This window comes from Stigmatopora argus, chromosome 4, assembly GCF_051989625.1.
Source record: "Stigmatopora argus isolate UIUO_Sarg chromosome 4, RoL_Sarg_1.0, whole genome shotgun sequence".
NCBI lineage: Eukaryota > Metazoa > Chordata > Actinopteri > Syngnathiformes > Syngnathidae > Stigmatopora > Stigmatopora argus.
The window spans coordinates 9,914,470-9,937,034 of NC_135390.1; the positions used below are offsets into that span (position 1 = coordinate 9,914,470).

Here is a 22,565-nt window from a genome sequence, read left to right on the forward strand (position 1 = left end):
CAATGTGATTGTGTTTTCTTTGACTTGTGTGTCGATCGGTCCACCTAGGTGTTAGCAAAGTGGTCTAAGTGCCATTTCTGGTGGCCTGATTGATTTCAGTATATGGATTGTGTCAGGAAAGGCTTCCAGCATGAAATGTGTTTGCCAAGTCAAACATGTGAATTGACTATTCCGATGTGGCGATCCCTGAGGGAAAAAGCTGAAAGGGATGGATAGATGAATGGATGCTTCAATGCATCCCAGACTTTTATTCGTTCTCGGGGCTAGAAAGCTTTTAATATGTTTTCCATGTCCTACAAATACCCTATTGTATTGAAGAGACAGAAATGTAGATGTGTTGCAGTGTTGCAACATGTGCAACTAGTGATTGCCTTCTCCAAATAGTAATCCGTATTTATAAAAATGAACTCAGTTTCTTCCTTTGTATATGTGAGTCAAAAATATATAAAAATAAATAAATAAATGAATGACTTTTTTGCCACCATTCAAATTGCATTGTGGCTTCCCTGAGTAATCAAGGATAAGAATGACACTTCTTAATAGGGGTCTTCACTGGGGACTATGACTAGGCAGCTAGAGTAACTTTAAGAAAGAGTCTAAGCACCCCCAAGTACTCTTCTTGTGCTAGTAATAAAGTGAGTTGACATAAAGCCAGTGCCTGGAGTCAAGACATTTAAACACTCCCCGGATGGAGGAACTGCTTGCCATAAACACAATATTGTTGGTGTGAAGCCAAGCCAGTTTCCCTCTCACATCTCTTTTACTATGTTTTCCTCCTTAGTAACATATTTCAGGCCTTAATAGCTGCCTGGTAAGACTTTAACGAAGCTCAAGTGTTTTCAATAAAGTTAGCAAATTGTTAGAGTTCCCCTGCTTCTGTCGATACGAGATTTCTGATCTACATATTTTAAAGTGTGAGGTCCGCCCCTTTGGTGGGGGAAAGAAGACCCCAAGGTGATATAACAGCTTAATAAAATTAAGGGGAAAATGTTTAAACCCGCACTGTCCATATGTATAATAAACATTGGATAAATTTATCCAGATCAGTGTTTTGCTAAACCACTACATCTTAATCACTTCCTGGTGGTTTTTAAGTAGTGTACTACATACTTAATTCATCAGACAAATCAAAAAGTTTTGATGTGTTGCCTTAATTACATCAAGTCCAATAAAAGGCAGGTAAAATGATTGAAAATCATGTTCATAATTCAGCAACAGATATAATTTATTTTATAGTGGGCATCCCGGCTTCCACCTCTTTAACCTGCTGCCCTCTGGCAGGCGCTACAGGACCATAACAGCCAAAACAAACAGACTCAAGGACAGTTTCTTCCCAAGAACTGTCACTATACTCAACTCAAGTTATGCACCTATTAGGACCCAATCAAGACTAATGTCTTATCTTGTACTTGCACTAAAACTCTATTGGCTTTTTTATGTGACCACTTATACATGTTGACTGCTTATCTTTGTTAACTATACTTATTTATGTTGACTACATATTTGTTTATAGATTTTTTATTTGTGAGCGATCCGGTGGATTCAATCATGGTTAGCAGATCGGCCTCACAGCTCTGGGTTCAAATCCAGGTCGGTCCACCTGTGTGGAGTTTGCATGCTCTCCCCGGGACTGCGTGGGTTTTCTCCGGGTACTCCAGTTTCCTCCCACATTCCAAAAACATGCATGGTAGCCTGATTGGACACTCTAAATTGCCCCTAGGTATGAGTGTGAGCGTGAATATTTGCCGTCTCGTCGTGCCCTGCGATTGGCTAGCCACCCATTCAGGGCGGCCCGAAGTCAGCTGGGATAGGCCCCTGCGATCCTAGTGAGGATAAAGTGGTTCAGAAAATGAATGAATGAATGAACGGATGATTGATTGAATGAATATTTGTGCACTTCATGGTGAAGCTTTAAATCTCATACTTAATATATACGTATAATGACAATAAAGGCATTCAATTCAATATTGTTGGATAAGTTGAGAACTTTGCAGTGCTCTTTTGGGGTTAATGGAAAATGTGTGCAAATAATTCTTCACATAACTGTTCAAATGGTCGTTTTTTTGTTGTTGTATGTTATAACATTAAAATAATGTATAGAATATTATTTTAAAGGCTGCAGTTCCAGTGGGCAAATGCAGAGAGCAAGACTCTTTAATCTACGTTGTTTATTTCTGATCAGTGTTATTCGCATACATTGAGGAAATAATGGCAAAAAAGGTATACTTTGGTTTTAATGGACCATATTACAGAACATTTCCCTTGTGAGTATGGGAGATTTCAAATGTTTTTCTTTTTTCTTTTGCAAAATGTAGCCAGGCTGGGATGATTTTCATTGCAAGATAAGCCTTTCTGTTTTGTGTTCTTACACTCATTGAGATTGAGTTTGAAAACATTCCAATGAGTTTTAGAGGGTGCACCCTTCTTTGTCAACATTTGTACAATTTGAATTTTCTAATGGTTTTACCGTGATTTTTTTTTTAAATATGAATCTAGCTACATCTGAGGAGTTTTGTTATTTGAGGGCTGAATTGTGCAATCAGTTCTTCCGGGTTGAGACAGTGAAGGGAGGGATGTGCAATGATACTTGGCTCTCCGAGCCTGCACATCAGCAGCAGCACAGCACCTAGTAAATCCTCGTCTTCCTTTCCTCTCTCTCTCCCCCTATCTCTCTCTCTCTCTCTCCCTCTCTCTCTCCCCCTTCAACTAGCGGCAGCACGTCCGCCTCACCCCGGGCCGCCTAAGGGACGGACCACAGTCAGGAGCGCACCCCGCTGTCCTACTGTGCGATCCACCGAATCCGCCTATTTTCTCCTCATGGATGTCCCAACTCGGACTTAGACTTTAGTAAATACCTCTCGCGGCCCGCAACTTTAGGGTTACGCTTTTTCTCCCCCTCACATGCGGTAACCGGCTGGCGCTCGACGGCAGAGGAGGAACGCGCACCCCCGTCGTTAGCCCGAGAAGCTAACCGAGCTAGCTAACTTTAGCCGCGACACTTGGTACCCCAGACGGGGTAGTTTTGTGGTTCACCCGGGCTAACTTGTGGCGGATTTGGGCTCCACCGTCACTCATTTATATCAAGGTAAGTGATATGTTTTGCTTTGATTTTCTTTCGTTTTTTTCCATCCACGAGATCGCTGCTGTTTTAAGCAAGCGATGGTTGTGACATGTTCGTAGCCGAAGACAGACGCTATGGCAGCGGGTTTCTTGTTGACAGAAACAGCCTCGTTTATGAAGCAAAGGATGCGACTCATCCTTAAAACAGGAATTGCCACTTTGCCTGTTGCATTCGATTGCGCTATGTCATGTTTAACATTCTGCCATTGAACATTTTAATTGACATGGACTGTTATGTCTTGAGTCAAAATAGTGCCCGTATGGATTTTGTATTGTTTGTAGTATTATAATTAGAATCTCCATCACTATGTTTCAGGTTATTTCTATGACCCTCCTCACTCAATTGCATTTTATGTATAAAAAAAAGTTGGAAAAAAACATTTGTGATCTTAAATATAGCGTTATGTGATCTGCTGTAATCTTTGGAGGAAAATTGATTCTTCACCATTGCAAATGAAAATGACAGTCATCCAGCCAGGGGCATATGTATTATTTGTATGTGTAGCTGTTTACATACAAACTTTTTTTCTTGTTGGGGCACATCCTCTCTGTGATCTATTATCCCAGCTATGATCTTTGACACATCTGAGTTTATGAGGTTTGAATTTAGTTGGGATATTCTTTCTGATTGAATTTGTGTGTAATGTTAACTGCACCACAAACTTTTGTGAAGGCATAGTTATCCAAAATGGGGAGGAAATGATTCTTGTTCCTCATTTCAAGGCCGTTGACTCAACATGATGTGCTTCCTGTTCTGTGTGCATTTGATAGTGTGTTCTGGTCTCCGCACATTTGCCGGCTTGTGTACGCTTTTCAGTTAACTAAATCAGTGAACCTCAACCGGTTTGCTTTGGCACATCAATCGGCCTTTAAAAATGATTAAGGATTTGTTGGTATTCATCCACTTGGAGTTCTCAAAATGTTTTTTAATTAAATACTAATACATATTTATATTGAATATTAGGTTAGGTAGGTTATAAGATATGTATCTCTAATGTGCTATTAGATGGGAGAATGTTCAACAAAACTATGTAGCCACCTTTCAAACAACAATATCAGTCATGGTTTTATGCGCGTGTGCATATGAACTTTGTGTTCAGTGAAATAAAACATTGCATAATGTTTCCATTTGTGAGTAAAAAGATATGATATACATAATTTAGTTTGCTCCGTCTATTTCTGAAAAGGTATTTGGCAATGCCTCGATTGTTGGATTACCAGGGGAGTGCCAAAATGAGGTTGAACACAATTGGTTCACAATTGTTAACTAATAACTGTATACAAATGTCAGTATACTAGTGTCAAGGAATTAACATCTGTCTGAAAAAACAAACGTTGCTTCTGCCACGAAACTGCCATGGCAATTAAGAAAGTAAATCTGTGCCTGAATCATAGGCCATGCGTTTTCATTTTATGAATCTGAAGTCTCAACTGTCAAGAATGATTTAGCCGCTTTAGAGTAAAAGATAAAAAATAATCTTAGCAGGTTTTACTTTGACCTTCGACTGCCTTGACTTCTTTTTTTTTTTTTCATTTATGAGGCGTTGCATTTTTCATTTTCCAAATTGCCCACCCTTTAGTGGGAAATAAATAGACGTGCCTCTGTATATTAAAGTCAGTTAATAATAATGGCCTTTATGAAATGTTAATAGCCCGCAAGATACACATTTTGAAAGATACAAAATCCATCTGAGATGTTTCACCAGTCTTGTGTAATTGAAATAAAGTATTTTTCTCTGATCAGTTCAGTCAGTGAGCAAAACGTAAGCAAATTTAACATGTAAATTTGAGTAAACTTTTGTTTGTCACACATTGCAAATTTGGTGCATTTATTGTTGCTCTGGAGCCTGTCAGGAACAAACAATAGCTCCATTCTGGCACATGTTCCCGGAGGGAGGCAGCAGCATTCCCTGTACTCTGTGTGCCAGCTAGGCTTGCTTTAGGATTGGGTTTCCACAGCCACCTGGAGCTACCAGCACAAGAATGCAATTGTTCCCAACTTTGAGACTAAAGCAGCACCACATGCATTTATTTTGTTGCCACTGTTTATAATCTTCAGCCAGGAAAATAATTTTAAAATAAATAATAAGTGGCTTGAACTAAAGCTGAGCATCCTGTATCTTGTCTGATTGTATGGTATTTCAAATTTATCAAAATATGGACTGCTTATCTATGACTTACTAATAGCTTATTAACAACTAATCAAATATCAAATTAATCCAGAACTATTTTGACTATCAATTAATTTTTTTCAAGGCAGTTTTTTTTACCTAAAGTTTGAGCAAATCCTTCTTTCAGACTTTTAATAGTAAATATTCTCTGATGTTTGTAATCCTTAAAGAAAACAGGCTAATTATTCTTTCATTCCATCGTTTTCTTTATTAGGTTAGAACTTTATTTCATCCCGTATTTGGGAAATTTCTTGTTTTTTTTTGTTTATCCTCACAAGCGTTCGAGCCAAATGTTGGCAGTAGGCCTTGCATACATATTTTGGGGATCTGGGAGGAAATCGGAGTACTGGAGAAAACCAACTCAGGCATGGGGAAGAACACCCAAAGTCCACACAGGAAGGTTGGAATCCATTGATTCAACCCTATTGACTATACCAAAGTATAATATTTGAAAATACCATCTTCTCCCACTGGATCAGTGGAACTCCACAACAAGTATAAATGTGCCTAAGCCATTATAAGGACGTTAATTATCATGTCAACTCCTCCTAATAACTTTTAAACATAATCCAAGAAAATGCGTGTATTAGAGCATGTAACATTTTGTTACAATTGTAGATAAAATTGACCGACTAACCACATAACTTAGTGTATTTTTTTTCATTCTTTCATTTTACGCGCCGCTTATCTTCATAAGGATAGCGGGGGTGCTGGAGCCTATCCCAGCTAACAACAGGCAAGAGGCATGGTATACTCATGGTTACCAGCCTATCCCAGAGCATGAGATGAACAACCATTTCTAGCGGCAATTTAAAGTGTCCAATCAGCCTACCATGCATGTTTTTGGCATGTGGGAGGAAACCGGAGTACCCGCAGAAAACCCATGCAGGCCCGGGGAGAGCATGGAAACTCCACACAGGTGGACCGATCTGGATTTGAACCCAGAACCGCAATGTACCCAAAGAGTCAAGCTGTCAGCGTCACACAGCTACCTCTAAAGAATCGTGAATTTATTGCATACAAAAGGCACACCGACTGCTTGGGCACCCCGTCCACTTTGGGGAAAACTTTTCAGTGCGCCCTATGTGAGGAAATAATTGTGTTTGTACGTATTCTACTGTGCATGTTTTTGGGAGGTGGCACTGGGAGAACATGTAAATTGCACTCAGAAAGGTTGGAACCCATTGATTTAACCCTCAATCTCAGAACTGTGAGGTGGCCGTAATAACCACTCTTCCACCGTGCCGTTTTGTATTTGTGTTTATCTATATCTTGTAATTGCTTAGTGAGTGATACGATCATGCTTCCTGGATTGTGTGCAAACCTTGATATTTAACCAAGGATTGTCCAGTAAAAAACAAAGTTGTATTTGAAAGTGTATTCAAATATTTAATGACATACAGACAGAACAGAGCTTCATATCTAGAAGCACGTGCCATCACGTGTAAAAGACGCTGTGCTTTTCCTGACAGATGTTTTATGCCCTAAAACTGCATTTTTTTTGGGACACTTGGAAGCATTGATTGATTTATATGCGAGTTAGGCAAATTTTAATCAAGAATTAGTCGACTATCAGAATGATTATTGGTGGCATCAACGTCAAAGCATTTCAAAAGTTGGGAAATGTTTTTATTTTTCAGGCTGTCAGTGAGCTGAACAGATTGGTCATTATTTCTTACCCAGAGGAATTGAACTAGACTCATTCTTAAACATTTTAGTGAGCAGCACACCTATTAATCGGTCTTGGAACGCCTCAACAAATCATCAAGTGATGAAAATACGGTTCCTGCCAAATTTTTCTATTGGGTCGTTTGATTCAATTAATATTGACTGGCCTACTGTGTTTATCTCCTTGTTTGACACATCATTAATTATTGCGTGTGGCTGCTGGTGATAGGTGGGATGGGGAGGGGCTGCGCACCACTCATGGGTGGTGGAGAAAGCAGAATTACAATTACTCATGAGGATGCTTCTCTAGTTGAATTGTGAATTCAAAGTGTGCCAGTCCAGAAGGGGGGAGGGGGGTAAATGTTAGTTATAACCTTGACTGTCATATAAAGAGCCACAGTAATCACTTTTATTTGTTTGTTTAGATGACATTAAAGTGTGCCAAGAGCAAGCCGAAGCAGATGATGCAATTACATTGCTGTCATATAAGTTTTGGATCAAGCCCAGAACTTTGTATAAAAATACTAAGGCTTTGTATCTTTTTCGCAGTTATCAGTCACAAGATGGCAACTAACAATGAACATTGGAGCTGCATTAACTAATTATTCAAGTAATCAAAAACATTCAAACAGAAATGGACCGTATTAGTTACCTGGCGTGTTGGGCTATCAGTGAGTACTGTGTTTTGAAATCATTTGTTGTCGATTCTTAAAAAAATAAATATACTTGATTTTTGTTATTATTTGTAGTTCTGAAGATTACACACAAAATAGCTACATAGTTCATCTCATCTCATTTTCTGAACCGCTTTATCCTCATTAGGGCCGTGGGGGGTGCTGGAGCCAATCCCAGCTGTCTCCGGGCCAGAGGCGGGGGAGACCTCGAATTGTTGGCCAGCCAATCGCAGGGCACAAGAAGATGCACACTAGCACCCATACCTAGGGGCAATTTAGAGTGTCCAATCAGCCTACCATGCATGTTTTGTAATGTGGGAGGAAACCGGAGTACCCGCAGGAAACCCACGTGGACCCGGGGAGAACATGCAAACTCCACACAGGTGGACCGACCTGGAGTTGAACCCAGGACCCCAGAGCTGTAAGGCCGACGCGTTAACCACTCGCTCCACCGGGCCGCCCTGCATAGTTCAATTAATAATAAATATGTATAGTGGTACCTCTACTTGAGGATGTCTCTGCATATGAAATATTCAAGTTACAAAACACCTTAATCGGAAGATTTTGTCTCAGAATATGAAAGAAAGTTAAGTTACGGATAACAAAATCTAGGGAAAAAAACTTCCCCTTAACGTAAATATGCACTTCTTGTATCCTCTTATGTATTTTATTTTGATAATAGAGTTACTTTCCTATTTCTTCGCTGGCCTTCGATTGGCTGTCTGCAGTCATTTCGTGAGAGTGGACGTTGCTGGCTCTTAAGTGAGATCAGATAATAGGACCGTTGGAACTGATCTTCTGATGAAGGGAAAAGAAAACTGAAAGATAATAAGGGAACAGAGATAGCTATCAATGGTATTTAGGGTTTGGCTTTCCAGTTCAGTTTGTGTATGTTGTGTATGTTTGTTTCTCTAGTTTTATGCATTTGTTTGTTTGTTTGTTTGTTTTTCCCATATGTGCATATGTAGTCATGTTTGTGGGTGTGTGGTTTTCTCTGAATCACGTCAGGGATAGAGTTGCGTTGAAGTGGGTCAGCCAGTGCCTCTAGGGAAAATTTCCAGCTCCCTCTTTGGCTTGAGCCCGCTAAAGGCCAATGTAAACATTTACATCCTAGTCATTTGTACACATGGGTTGCTCGCCACTGTGTATATTGTGTTTTGCATATTTATATATAATTATGTGTGTGTATGGGGACGTGTCTTGAGTCTTAGTTTTTCCTCATTTACTGTGTCCCTGGTTGCCTACAGTAATTGTACCTATAAGACCTGCTGTTAGGTTTTGGGTTAGGTAAGGGAATGTGTTTATGTTTCTGCACAAAATTAAGCATATTTTTACTTTTTGGTCGGTTGGAGTCAGCAGGGTGCAGACTCAGTCTTATTTAGCTTTCTTTTTTTTTGCTTCCCAAGTTTGGGGTTACTTAAAGGACAAGGAAATTAGGGCTGTCACCATAGAATATTTTTAGAGTCGATTATTCAACTGAAGCCTGGAGTGAATAGAGTAAGAAGATTTCAGTGACTATTTTTCAAATGACAACGGCAGGAGTATATTAAAAAACCTTTTTTTACACTAGCTCAAATCATAAAATTCAGCTTCATCGGAATAACACTTACAAAGTTATATGTTTTGTGTTATGTTATTCCATTTTAAATAAAAATATATATTTTTATTTGACCATATGATGTTAATTGTTTGTCTGTTGAAAAAAATATTCAAATGGCTCTTTCAATGGCAAAGGTTGCCGACCCTTGGTCTAGTATAATATCTACCATCTGCTGCTTGGCCAGGTGGATGGCCCAAAGTGCACTTCTGTTTTTTTTAACCACTTCCTTTCTGATGTTAGTTGTTAGGCCAAATGGCTTAAGAATGAAAAGTTTGTTTTCCTCCTCATGATTCAAGAGTAGAGCGGAATACAGAGCAATACTCATGACACAGACCAGGCACCACAAGGCCCATTTAAAGAGTATGAACCAGCATAGATATCAGCTGGCTCCAAGGTCACGCCCACTAACTCTTTCCAGTTCCATCCAGTTCCCTTCTTCGTGACAGCTTATGCCATTCAAATGCATCTGTTAGTTGCTCACAGCATCTGTTTCTAGCCAAGATTGGAGCTGACAAGAAGATGGCGTAGTTTCCATAGCGACTGCCTTGCTCCATTCCCATCCCCCTCTTTGCCCACCTTTGTCATAGGCAGAACATTTAAATTTTCTTTTGACTTAAGGAGAAACTCATGGGTGATGTCCATTTTCACATAGATGTGCCCTTTGCTTTGAATGCTTGTGTTCATTTTAACACCATACATTGACACTGAAGTCATGATTAAATTTGTCTAGTTCCAAACAATTATTTTCTGTCAATTGCCTGTTCCCTTATAAACACCGATTTTTAGGAAACAATTCTATTATATTCAATACAATATGTACATATTGTATAACTAAGATGGAATATTTATTCGCACATTCTCAACCTATTACATATTTCTAGTAATTGTTTGTTAAGAAATCAGGGCATTGAGAAAAAGGCTCTTTTCAAAACCATAAAAGTGTGAGCAGTATTGTGTCAGCACACAAGATTTTGTGCAAAGGCCCATTACATGTTAGCAATATTACAGCTGCAAGTAATGATCTCTAAAATTGGAACCGAAGCTACTGGACGTTCTGGTTAATTTCAAAATGTATCAAAAGTGCTTCTTCGGTTGTAGATTTTTGGTGTAGAGTTTTATTTCACATTTTTCGGTGGGTGTTTTCCCTATGAGAAGGTCGCAATAGAGTGAGTGCTGTTGCCCAGTCTGGTTGCTGAAATGACTGTCCTGCACAACAAATCAGTCAGGAAGTCAAGTCAAAGTTTTATTCATTTATTTGAATTGAATCATTAATTAAACAAAGCAATGGAACGATTATTGAAATGGTTTCGAAAGTGAAAAACAGAGATTTCTGATATAGGAGCTCATCTTTTTGGAAAATAGCTGTCTTTGTAAGAGTGGCACAACCACAGATCAGAGCTGTAGCTTGTGAAGCCGAGCCTAGATGAAGGGGTGAAGGCAAGAGTGTCACTTGGAGCTGTGTTGAAATTCACTTGTCAGTAGCAGCGCAAGTACATATTGCAGTGTGGTGGCACTCAACAAACACGGAAGTGCTCAGCAACTTATCTAAATGGAAGTTAAATCTCAAAACGCGCAGACCAGATTTATTGAGATTTGGCTCTCGATTCTCACTTTCAACCGAGAAAAGAATCCTGATTGTAGCTGGGTGAAGCCTTTTTAGCAGTTTGCGGAATTTCACCTTTCAATCTTCTGCTGGCAAGCGTGGGATTGATTCCCGCTTGGTGGCGGTTTGATTAGGCATGTGAATCGTTGTCTGTCACTCTGTGTGATCTACGGCTCACTGGCGACCAGTCTCAGATGTAGCAAGCCTTTCGTCTGCTGGTATAGTCTCCAGCAACCCCTGCAACCTTTGCGAGGATGCACGGTACAGAAGATGAATGAATAATCATGTGATGTTTTGCTACTGTATTGAATGCATATTTTCTGACCAAATCCTTGTGTAAGTTTCCCTCTGTCCTTAAAGCAGTATGCAGTATTATCCATTTATTGAATCTAGACAGTGAACATATTCTGATTATGAGCCCAAGATTAATGTTTTTATTAGAAATGCATGGAAAATTTGGCTGCTGTTGTGGTGACAACTTTCAAAGCCACTGCTTTTGTATGTTGTATTTGTTGACTTCAAGCTCATACTCGCTTTGCAGGACACTACAGAGACTTTCTAGATGCTCGTATCATTTTTTGTATCTTTAATCGCATGAGTTTACCCTTACTTAAAAAGTAGATGTCAGCAAGATTCTTACATGAAGGAAAACAATAAGAGGAGAGGATGTGAGAGTAGTTGAAATTCCCCCTGCTGTGACAGCTCTGTGCTTGAAGCCAGTCTCCCCATGTCCCAAATTTTGCTTTGCTTGTCAAGGCCTGCATGGGTACGTATTCATCTGTGGCTCTTATCTACAAGCAGACAGCTTCCGTGTGTGAAACTATGGCCTCTTCGAGTAGAATGGTGTTACACAGTCACATCGAGAGCAGTATCAACTGTTACTCCAAGCTCATAGCTTAATAAACAGCAGTAGCATTGTCTGTTCTCATGTGTGTGTATGCACTGAGTCATCAAATTGTGCTAAGTTTTCGCTGTTGTGTTATAACAGTCAGTGTTTCCTTGTTGTTGTATGTCATTGTATTAATAATAATAATAATAATAATAATAATAATAATAATAATAATCGGACATAGGCCCTGTCGTCATTATCACAACACAAAAGCCTACTTGTCATCACACGCAGAAACTGCGTGTGACGAAATTGATGGTGCTTCTCCATAAGCTACGTTTAATCGGCAAAAGACCTAATAAGTGTAAGTTACGGACTTGTAATTTGTCATTCCGCTGTTGAGGATACAGTATTTAGATATATTTAGATAGTAATATAGTTATATATATAGTAATATAGATAGTATAGTTTAGATAGTATTTAGATTGTATTTTAGGAGCCCCTCCAGATAGAATACTGTGCTGTTAAAAAAAGAGAGAACCTTCGTAGAAATTCATGCTTCATAGAATATTCTGGATCTCAGCCATTATGAATTTTGGTTAATACTCATTTTATACTTAGTTACTGAGTATGTGTGTGGGGTTGGTATCAACCGCATGACTGAACTGGATGGTACTATTACGAAAGGAAAGTCGCATGAGTGTATTTAGATTGTTGGCCCATGATTGATTGTGCATTTTTCAGCTGCTAATAGCCTATTGAGTGTCACTTTTATTTAATACATAGTCTCATACATCAGATCAGTTGAAATGACCTTGGTATTTCTATTTAAAATTAAATAAATACATGAAAACAAAACAAAAATTAAAACTTTAAGTTGACAGGGTTGTTGAAATTATGTCTTTTGTGTTGGCTGCATAAGTCATTTATAAATAATATTTAAACGTAGTCTTACAAAAGAGGGCATACTGGATAGTTTCTCAAAGAGAAACAAAATGCAATTCAGCGCAAAGGAAAATAGCTTTTTTCTTATCAGACTTTCCTGGTACCCCTGTAAGCAGTGACCAGAACATAAGTCTCCTGTGCCGTAATTTAATCTCAGTGAATATTTCTACCTTGATTGTTATCTTGTGCTCTGATGCTGATTAGAAAAAAGAAACAAAATCTGTTACGCTGTATCAAAATCATTATCCCTTCTCCTTTTTTATCCACAAACTGTCTGAAAACATTGACGATACGACTTTGTTTTCATATTTTAACTGAATGCCAAACAAGTTAATCATCAAGTTATGGAAGAAATTAAATATAAGGGATGATTTAACGTGCTTATAGTAATATTTCGCATATCCACTGTGATGTAGCCACAAACTGTCACATAAAGATGAAAATAACAAGAACTAAACCGTTTTGTTTACGTTAATTGCTGTTGAAGATGATGTATAGACTTGGCTCTTTCTTTAATAGTGATGCAGCAAAAATTTGGTCCCAAAGACTTTTTTCAAACCAAAATTACAGGGCCAAAAGAGAAATGTGATGTTGAAAGCATTATCACGAATATAATTTTTTTGGTTTCAGACAAGAATTTTGAATTCAGTGAATCCAATTTTTAATCTTACTATGCATCTACAGACGCTCCCCTACTTACGAACATTCGAGTTACGAACAACGGTACATACGAACATGTCTGCAAATTGCGTTTATGTCGAAAAATGTTTGTATGTTCGATTTTGTATTGCGTGCCTTTTTCCATGTAGTGCTTCTTTCCGCCGCTAATACCGACGCCTGGCGCTATGAGAGCTCAGCTCACCCAGCATCTACCTTCCTCTGCCCAGTTCGTTGCAATGCGTGCGTGAACGTATCTCCAGTGCGCAAAGAACCTTTTTCATTTGTATCATTAAATATCTCGTCCATCCATTATTGAATATGGTTGGTGAAAAGCGAAAGGCTTCCATTGAGGGAGGTGCAAGGAAGAGGCAAGTCATTTCATTTGAAATGAGTGGCAATAATAACGAAGCTTGATGCGCGTGATAAAGTGGTGAGCGTTGCACGCGAATACAACTTGAATCGTTCGATCGTCAGTACCATTTATAAACATAAAGATCGAGCAGCAGGACCCAAATATTGAACGTTGCACAAAGTTTGCAAATCAATTGAATGATGCCATACAGTGCTGCATCATTTATGATGAAAAAAAAGAAAACTGCAATCGTCATTAGATAGCTTCTTTCGGCCAGTTTCTAGTAAATCTCTCTCTCTCTAATGTATGTATACAGTACTGTATGTATTCTCTCCATTTTATTACATGTTTTTTTCAGTACAAACCAGTGTGTGTTACTTATACAAGCCTTAAACATACAAATGCACTTATATAAACCTTCAATATACTTATATAGGCCTTAAACATAAATTATAATACAGAATATAGCACTGAGCAACATACGAACAAATTCAACTTATGAACAATCGCTCGGAACCTAACTCGTTCGTAAGTAGGGGAGCGTCTGTACAAAATTCTTGTGACAATCTAAGTGGAAAAGCATTGTTATAAAGGATATGCTCATCTTCTAATGTCAATTCAGATCATGCAGCTAAAAATATCTTCTATTCAAACCACTTTGAATGAAGTCTGGATGAAAATGTTGCCAGTAGCCTTGAGCTAAGTCTTTATCCCATTAACACAACAGGAAAAGATGAGCAGATATGGTGGTGTGAAAAAGTTATCAGTGAACTGTAATGCCACTACGATGCTGGTTCATCAATTATATAGATGGCGAAAGTCAGATGGCTTATAGATATCTTAAATTGGGCAATAACTGTGATTTTAATCTTATATAAGGATGTGGAAAGCTCCGTCCAAAAATTCAAAAGTGAGATACAAACCTCTTATCGGTTAATACTTAAGACTCAGAATGATCCACGATTACACATTGGTTTTACTTCTGAACCAGTCTACTGAAACAAGACACTTGTAAATGAGATTTATGACTCCTATTGTGCTTCACACTAGCTTCCTAAATGGGGAGACAGTCAATAAGATTTGGCACAATGATCGCGTTCAGGTTATAAAATCTGCAAAAATAGTGAAAGATGAGATATTAAAGTCAAAAGTCTTTAACATACAGACAGGTGAAGAAATTGCACATGGGGAAACAGGGGTCAAACAACTCACAAAGAAAACCAAATTGGAAGTAAAAGTACAATAATATTTATCGTTTTATTATATTTCAACACTATGTTTGAAGCTCTCATCATCCTATACTTAAGTTGGACGAAGACATAGTTGTATAGGAACATAACACTAACGTAAGTGATATTCATTCATTCATCTTTGTACCGCCCATCCTCAAACGGGTTGCTGGAGCCTATCATAGATGACTTGGGCGAAAAGCAGACTATACCCTAGACTTGTCGCCAATCAGGTGTAGGGCACAAAGAGAGACAGACGACCATTCGCACTCACAATCATGCCACCACCAACAATTGAGCCTGCATCCCTGCACAGAAGTCGGGCGAGTGAACCACTATACTACCGTCAGGTGGCACTGACATGTCATCCATTTATGGCAGTGTTCGGTAATGTTCTGTTGGGGTTTTGGTGTTTGGAGCCATTTTCCTCATGTGACTTGTCCAAGTAATTAGTAATTGGTTTCACCTGCTGTGTCTTTCTACTTTGCTATCCTCTTGAGGTCCTGGTGTTTCTAATTGTCTTGCAACCCATTTCGGTCTATTTAAACCCTGTGTCTTTTTCAGTCCCTGGTCGGATCGTCAGCTATGGTTCTGCTTTTATCGTCCTGTGCTGTTCATGCCCGTACTCACAGTTCTTCGTGGTCCTCATTCCCCCTTGTGTTTTTCCCGTAAATTTGGTTTTGATCCAGAGATATTGTCACTTTTCACCGAGTTTAGTCTTAAGGTTTTATTTTTTAGATCACGTTTGTCATTAAACTTACGTACGTGCACTCTCATCCCCATGTCCACCTGCTTCCCTGCATTTCGTCCAACCATGCACTATGCCACGTCAAACATAACAGAGTGCCAACTCAAGGAACCTCGACATCAAACAGTTTTCCACATAGTTCTGTATAACGATTGAAAGCACTGCTTGTAAAATATAAGGAGCTGGCTAAAGGTTTCATAATAAGTTAAGATGATAATTAGTAATTGTAAGAATTTAAGCTCTTTCAAACGATGTGTAAGCTTTCAGCAAACTCCAACCAATTCTCAAACACAAGAAACCTGAGTGGAAAGTTTCTGAGTTAAGATTCTTTCATAACCATTATAAAAATATCCAAAACATTCTGATAAAATACACATATTTTATCATATCTCATATTGACACAGAAAACTCAGATGTACTACAGAACTGATCAACATACAGACGCTCCCCTACTTACGAACATTCAACTTACGAACAACGGTACATACGAACATGTCTGCAAATTGCGTTTAAGTCCAAAAATGTTCGCAAGTCCAATTTTGTATTTCGGGCCTTTTTCGGAGTAGTACTTCTTTCCGCCGCTAATACCGACGCCTGGCGCTGTGAGAGCTCAGCTCACCCAGCATCTACCTTCTTCTTCGTTGCAATGCGGAAGTGCGTGAATGTATCTCCAGTGTGCAAAGAACCTTTTTCATTTGTATCATTAAATATCTCATGCATCCAATATTGAATATGGTTGGTAAAAAGCTAAAGGCTTCTATTGAGGGAGTTGCAAGGAAGAGGCAAGCCATTTCATTTGAAACGAGTGGCAATAATAACGAAGCTTGATGCGCGTGAGAGTGGTGAGCGTTGCACATTCAGTACCATTTATAAACAGAAAGATCGAGCAGCAGGACCCAAATATTGAACGTTGCACAAAGTTTGCAAATGAATTGAATGATGCCATACAGTGCTACCGCATAATTTATGATGAAAAAAAGAAGAAAACTGTGCAATCGTCATTAGGTCGCTTCTTTTGGCCAGTTTCTAATACATAAATCTATCTCTCTCTCTACAGTACTGTACATATTCTCTCCATTTTATTAAATGTTTTTTTTTCCAGTACAAACCAATGCGTGTTACTTATACAAGCCTTAAACATACAAATGCACTTATATAAACCTTCAATATACTTATATCGGCCTTAAACATAAATTATAATACAAAATATAGCACTGAATCAACTTGCAAACAAATTCAACTTATGAACAATCGCTCGGAACCAATTGCGTTCGTAAGTAGGGGAGTGTCTGTATACGTAATACTACACAATCAAGATTATTTGTTTTATCAATGAATAATAAACCTACATATACCTATACCTATATCTACAGCTAATGATGACAAATGAAGAGTGAGGCATGCTAACACAAATACAGTATTTCCTCCTTTGATAGGGACTATAATGAGAGACATGGAAATATTGGAATTGGGCCAAATCAGTTCACTCAGAGACCATAGTTAAACGTGGTCTAGTGGCTTGCTGCACTTTGTCCTGTATTTTCTACCCTTCATAAACAGGAAGAAGCTGTCTTTTGCTGGATAACTCTTTCCCTACGCCTGTCATTTACGGTCTCTTGGTCAGTGTTTGTTCCTGTACCTACATTTGCCTCCCTTTGTGATTACATGCAATATGTCCAGCAAGTGACAGCTCGCCTCCTATCTGACACATGGCCCCATCATAGAAGCAAGACAGGCTTAAGGTCTTTCCATCCAGAAAATGTGAGACAAAGTGCAGTGACAAAGAAGGGTGGATGTCTCCTTCTTACCTATTTTCTCTGGTCTATTCCAAGAATTCCTGTTTTTGCCGCATGTGCTTCCCCTGAACATTGTCGGACCAGTTGAGGTCCAGTTACACTTGTCCCTGATCTGCTTTTTGTCGTCTTTTTTCTACCTTTCCGTTACTTTGTTTTCCAGTAGGTACTGTGTTAGTGAGTTCATATGGTCCCGCCAACCTCACAGGGTTTCCGTTCCCACATCAGTGAAGTGAGCTCTAATGCAGAGAGCTGGGAGAAGGCAGAAGCAGTGCGACACATGGCACTTTGTTGTTGTGAATACCACAGATGACACGTAATGTCTCCCTCTGTTACAGCATATGTTACACCCACAAATGTGTAACACAGAGAAACCCGAACATAAGCCAAGAAATGTGCACATCACGTCTTTGAGCTTTTTTTCCAACCATCATTTGGGTTAAAAATAGTTGTTTTTAAAAGGTCCCAAAAATACAGTTGCCCCTCGCTTAACACAAGAATTACATTCCTGGACACATGAATGGAGAAAAAGCTGTTAACTAGTCACCACATAATCATTGTATTACTGTATTTATACTGTCTGCACTTTAAATGATAATGCATAACACTAATATAAAATATGCACCTGATCGCGATATGCTGGTAGATCGCCAAAGTACTATTGGTAGCTCGCACGGCAGTAACATTTTGATCCCTCTCCTCTGTCGGTTTCCTTAGCTAGGCTCTTATGAATTTGGCATGTGCGCAGTAAGCTTTAGCATGAATCGAGAGTCGATTTTCACACCCGTCGCTGCCGCTCCCATACATGTTGTCTAATGTAAGGTATATCAACATAAAATGTTGCTGATAAAATATGCACCTGATCGCGATATGCTGGTAGATCGCCAAAGTACTATTGGTAGCTCGCACGATAGTAACATTTTGATCCCTCTCCTCTGTCGGTTTCCTTAGCTAGGCTCTTATGAATTTGGCATGTGCGCAGTAAGCTTTAGCATGAATCGAGAGTCGATTTTCACACCCGTCCCTGCTGCTCCCATACATGTTGTCTAATGTGAGGTATATCAACATAAAATATTGCTGAGCTTTGTCGGTGGCCTGTAAAAAAGGCTATGTGGCTATGACTATGTTAGCTCATAGAAGGTTAACTCCTTGTAAATTAAATCTTGGAGCAAACAAGTTGGAGCATCCCTGGTTTAAACCAAGTGGTTCATCTCTGAATGATGACGATTACTATTTAGAGGAATCCATGAGGCCATGTATGTGCCAGGGGTACTGGAGAGGAAGTCAAATCTTGGATTAAGTAGAAGCAGTGTGGTTTTCGTCCTGGGCGCAGAACAGTGGATCAGCTCCATACCCTCACGAGGGTTGTTGGGATCTCATGGGAGTTAGCCCAACCAGTCTACATGTGGTTTGTGGACCTGGAGGAAACTCTTGACTGTGTCCCCTGGGGAGTCCTGTGAGGGGTGCTCTGGGAACATAGTGACCTGTGCCACTTTGGTCCGCATAGCCGGGAGTAAGTTGCATCCAGTTCTAGTAAGGGTTCAACTCCACATAGACTGCCTTATGTCCCCGGTTCTGTTCATAACTTTTATGGACAGAATATCCATGCGAAGTCGTCCAGTTTGGTGGCCTCAGTATTGCATCTCTGCTTTTTGCAGATGATATAGTTCTATTATCTTAAATACGTACCTGGTAGGCTGGTTGAACACTCTAAATTCCCCCTAAGTATAAGTGTGAGTGGTTGTCCGTCTCCTTGTGCCCTGCGATTGGCTGCGCACCAATTCAGGGTGTCCCCCGCCTGGTGCCATAGTTGGCTGGGATCGGCTCCAGCAGAAAATAAATGAATATATAAATCTGCATATTTATGCTGCATAACTGACACCAATCTGACCTTTTATGTAATCTTTACACAGTGATGGAGTTGTATTGCCATTGTGCATTTTTGATGGGAATATATCGAGGTGCTCGATTGGTGTGCTTCCAATTTGCACACGCTTAGCAGTCATGCATCTTAAGCTTCGTCAAGGTAGTATAAACATAGATAATAGCAACTGAATAAACAGTAAGATATATAATCATGACTCAGTTGAGAGGGGACCGACAGACACCTCTGGTGGCATTCAAACACATCGGGACCACAGCATATTACTATAAACTCTGAGTGTGTGTGTTGGCAGGAACAGATTTATGATAGCATGCTTCTTGTAATACAGCACACAGGCTGGCAATTTAGTCTCAGCAGGCCAGAATGATGACTGGCTTTAAAGTAGGCCAAGAACTAGATTGAACGCACACACACAAATGCCCATGCCCTCACTTAGTCTCATCCCTGCTCATCTTCATTCTCTGTGGATTTTTCAAAAATAGCAGATTAATCCAATGAAATGAGCAGCACTGAGCTGTCAATCTCTCTCTTCCGCCACTGCTGCATCATCGCCCTCCATCATGATTCAAGATGCTCAGTGGCTGTGGTTATTTGTGAACTAAGAGGGTTCTAACAATGACAAAAGATGACTGAATGCATAAACGAGCACCAGTTGTAATTGACTGACAGATGGAGCTATGCCAAGGCCCACCTTTCTTTCACTGAATGATGTATTTCCTTAGATAAGGAAATTGTTGGTTCACTGCAAACATGCATTGCGACACTGACAGATTGAGATTACTGTTCTGTGTATTGTGAAAGCACATCCAGGAAATCTGTTTCAGTTTGAAGACTTGAGGGCATTTTCTCCTATGTATATATGCTTTCCCTAGGCCTTGCAGAGTGCTAATGGATTTACACCAATGGGAGACCTTTCTAAGCTACTCGACTGTGACTATGTACTTCAGACTGGTTCTTTAGAATTCAAGTTGCTATAACTGCCTTGATAGCCATGTGCAAATATTTGATATTCATCCATAACTGTTTATTTAGCAGTAGACCAATATAGACCCATCGCAAGATGGAATCTTCAGATGGAAACAAACAATGCAATACTTAATGGGAGTATTATGGAAAATCCTCTGCTAATGTCAGGAAAGTGCAATATTGACAGTTTAAAAGCTTTAAAGCAACTAATTCTACCAAAATCATTTAATAAAGACAGTAGGGAGAAAAGAAATAGTTATCTGGGACAACTCTACAAGCTCCACCGACTCTTGTATTGTACCATTAGAATATAGAATTTACAATATTGTATGCCTGTAATTTTAAAGAAATAGCTAACATGAATTTTAAGAACATTTACAATATCCGTCCATCTCTGTGCACTTCTCATATTAGTGTTGGCGTTCGTGAAAGTCTGCACTCAGCGACAGTTGACTGAAGGCGTTTGTGATATGATATTGTCATGCATGAAGTTATTCAGATTTCATTTTATTTGTGTTTTAAATATTCACTTTATGAATTGCAAGTTTCTCAGTATGGCCATTGATTAGAATAGATCAATTTAACTGTCAGCATTCTTTCTTTCTTATAAAGGTCAAAACCTGCTCCACAAATTAAGTTCGCAGTGTACATTGACTGTTCTTTTCAATATATACATAGTACACTGTATTTATGTCATTTTGTCTTTCTGTTTCATTTCCTTCAGGAGAATGTTGGAGTGATAAGCCAAGAAGGAAGTGGGATCTCTGATGCTCTGCCTTCCCTGCAGGTGGAGCCCACTGTACATCTGATCAGAGACCCCTGAAAAGGTTTGTGTTAAATTGAAAGTTTGCAATCTTAACTATGCTGTTAGTTTAACCCCAGTTTCATTGGTATTAAACCCAGTTGTTGGTAAAAAAAAAAAAAAGGGAGGCATATTTTTAGTTTCCGAAGGTTGAGATTCTGCTTTGTAGTTCCTTCAAAGCTCATGTGCCCCAGCTAAGGTTGTTGCGGTGTACCCTTGAGTGAGCAGTTATTGATTGACAACAAGTCCCTCACACCTTGTGTCTTTGATTTTTTTTTCTCGTACACAGTTGATTCACTTGATCTAAACTGTTTATTATTTTGTGCCTCGAAGTACATTAAGTATCGTACGATCGAAGAATAATAAAAGTAATTATGATAAAAAGGCTTCCATCAAACCTGAGACTACTTAAGTGGTCAGTGGGCTGAGCAAGTCAAGCCTTGATGCCCATTTAACTCATGCAGGCAGTCTTTAAGAGTAGGGAAGTAGCTGCCAGAAAACGGCTGACATGCAGACACAAACCCGCTGCTTCAAATATCTCACACTGCTTGTGTTGTGACTTGAAATGGATGTCTATTTATAAGCGTGGCTTTAAGCCAATAAGTGCATGGTGTGGCACTTGTGTTATTTCCTTGTTATACTGTTTATTTTTTTTCTCATCTAATGATTCTAATTTTCTCTTCAAAGGGGAGAAGAGCAATTACATTAAATGGTTTTATGCTTTCTAGGAAGATTGGTGTGGTGGTGAATGTGTGTAGCCCTTTGAAAGTAAAATGTATTGAGTACTGGCTGAGAATATGTGAGTGATTGGAGTATTTAATTACAGTTTTTTATTATTATTTATTATGTATTGTTAATTATTACCTTTGACCATTAAAATCATGGATTTGGATCACCTCAAACTTTTACTTAAAAAAGAAGTTACAAAGATCTGTGCAAGAAATCTTTTAAATAAATACATTCCTATTAGACCAGATTATTCCTGTAAAAATTGGCTCTGGTCGAGTGGTTAACGCTGTGTGTGGCGTCAAACTTCTTGAGCAAATCAGTTTCTCCTTCAGTCGGGTCAAGGATGAACCACTCTAAGTGTGCTTCCCACACGGTCTGCCTCTGTAGTAGATTTGCAATATTCATATTGGAAAGTGGTTATATAAATATGTTGACCCATAAATCAGATTATGTAACAACTGCCCCAAACATGATGATAGTGATAAGATACTCCACATTGGTGATTGAATACAAACCTCAGGCCTTTTTTGTTCTGATTCACTTCTTTAATAGTAGCCTCTCCTTGGTTCTTCTCAAATTGAGGCTTTACAATACAGTCGTCCCTCGATTATTGCGACTTCACTTATTGCGAATTAACTTCTTCGCAATTTTTTTCTGCTATTAATTTTTTTTTTTTTTTTTTAAAGTTCATAAAAATATGAAAATCCAAGCTGAAACTCACAAGCGGAAGCCACTCCCCTGTTTTCTGCTTGCTACTTGGACTCAGTACTGAAGGAATTATTTGATTTTCA

The 22,565-nt window shown here is 39.0% G+C and overlaps 1 protein-coding gene across 1 annotated transcript in view; it reads left to right on the top strand.

Moving 5' to 3' along the window:
- The first annotated feature begins 2,567 nt into the window (after positions 1 to 2,567).
- The window catches only part of galnt1 (UDP-N-acetyl-alpha-D-galactosamine:polypeptide N-acetylgalactosaminyltransferase 1), a 42,930-nt gene continuing 22,932 nt past the window's right edge, over positions 2,568 to 22,565 (top strand). The window contains exons 1-2 of the mRNA XM_077598135.1: positions 2,568 to 3,085; positions 20,968 to 21,070. The gene's annotated coding sequence lies outside the window, so the exon portion shown is untranslated. The remainder of the gene's footprint in view (positions 3,086 to 20,967; positions 21,071 to 22,565) is intronic.